The sequence below is a fragment of the Alosa alosa genome, chromosome 11, assembly GCF_017589495.1.
Source record: "Alosa alosa isolate M-15738 ecotype Scorff River chromosome 11, AALO_Geno_1.1, whole genome shotgun sequence".
NCBI classification, from domain to species: Eukaryota; Metazoa; Chordata; class Actinopteri; order Clupeiformes; family Clupeidae; genus Alosa; species Alosa alosa.
This window is the reverse complement of record NC_063199.1, coordinates 31,107,850-31,109,485: the sequence shown is the minus strand read 5'-3', so window position 1 is coordinate 31,109,485 and position 1,636 is coordinate 31,107,850. Positions and strand designations below refer to the sequence as shown.

At 50.2% G+C, this 1,636-nt stretch overlaps 1 long non-coding RNA gene across 1 annotated transcript in view; it reads right to left on the bottom strand.

The window, feature by feature from the left end:
• Window positions 1-279: 279 nt before the first annotated feature.
• Window positions 280-1,636, bottom strand: part of LOC125303662 — a 56,503-nt gene continuing 55,146 nt past the window's right edge. Inside the window, exon 4 of the long non-coding RNA XR_007195076.1 lies at window positions 280-375. This is a non-coding gene — a long non-coding RNA (uncharacterized LOC125303662). The remainder of the gene's footprint in view (window positions 376-1,636) is intronic.

The window sequence follows — 1,636 nt, the reverse complement described above, 5'->3', positions numbered from 1 at the left end:
TTTTTTTTTCCAACAGTTTTCTGATGTCGTTCTGATGTCCGTTCTGATGTCCGTTCTGATGTCATTCTGATGTCGTTCTGATGTCGTTCTGATGTCCGTTCGCTGTGGCCTCTCGCCACGTGGAGCTGGGAAAGGATGCGGGGGCAGTGGGCGGCGCTGCTCCGGACGCTCGGGAGGCAGGAAGGGCCTCTTCTCACCGCGCCCGTCCCTCCTCTGGCAGCAGCGGCGCGGTGTTCCGTCTCCGCTGACGTAGCCCGCGTGCATGTATCCAGCTTGCGAAGCGCCCGTCCTATAGGTCTCTGTGTCCAGTCACAGTGGTCGATCTGCCGCAGGAGCGGTCCAAGCCTGCATGGTGGTCATCTCTCCAACTGCGGTCTAGCGAAACAAAACAAAAAGAAAAGAAAAATAAGAGCTATAGGCCGCTACATTTTGGGCAGCGTGGGTTTCTGGGACGCCACAATTTCACAGAATCCATGGCTCGGAGCATAGTCTCGTGACGCTGGCCCGGTCAGTGAAGCAGGGGTCTGTAGCGACCTCCGGGTGGTTTATGAGCTGGGTTGTCATGGCGATTGCTGAGTGTGGAAGGGGTCGCCTGGGGCCGTGTTGATGCTGGCAGTCGGCGGCCGCAGTATAAAAAGGGACGACACTGTCCAACTGGAAGACGTCAGAGAGTCAGAGCACGTATGTGACAAACTCAGACTTTCACCACCTACAAATGACTGGAAAATCTTGTGAGCAAGTCTGAGAGAGTACTTGTGAGTGGGGTGATGTATGTGCTTATGTGTGTACCGGTATGTGTGTGTGTGTATGCGCGTGCTTGAGTTTGTGTGTGTGTGTGTGAGACAGTGTCAAGAGTATCTTTGTCTGGTCATGGATTAGTGTGTGTGAGTAGGTATTTTTTGAGTGCCTGTGTGCGAGTTTCAGTGTATGTGTATGTGTGGGTGCTTTTAAACATTCCAATCAATGAATGATTCTATTTGTAACTGTGTGTGTGTGTGTGTGTGTGTGTGTGTGTGTGTGTGTGTGTGTGTCTGGTTTTGTGTGTGCATGTGTATGTCTGAATGAGTGATTGAGTGTGTGTGTGTGTGTGTGTGTGTGTGTGTGTGTGTGTGTGTGTCTGGTTTTGTGTGTGCATGTGTATGTCTGAATGAGTGATTGAGTGTGTGTGTGTGTGTGTGTGTGTGTGTGTGTATTTGTGTGTGTGTGTGTGTGTGTGTGTGTGTGTGTGCGTCTGCCAAGATAGTGTAAACAGTTTAAATTGGGGATAAATGAAAATGGAAAGGCTTTATCAGTGTCAGCACGCCTGTAGTTTAGACACTGGACAGCTGTAGAGAGAGAGAGTGTGTGTGTGTGTGTGTGTGTGTGTGAGAGAGAGAGAGAGAGAGATACATGTAGGACTCTCCAAGGTAATGACGGAGATTTGGATAAGAAGTGCCTGAGTTACAGCCATCGGTTATCGCCGTTCCTCTACTGCTTCTCATGATGGACGCTGATTTTGATGTAGACTGAGTGACTGTGACCTGCTGTTTGAGGTTCTGAGGTCAACAGACTGTAGAAGGCCAGACTACTAATCCCACACAGCCTAATTCCCTCTTACACTCTGAGGGGCCGCTCACACGACGCCAGCTTTGTGAAA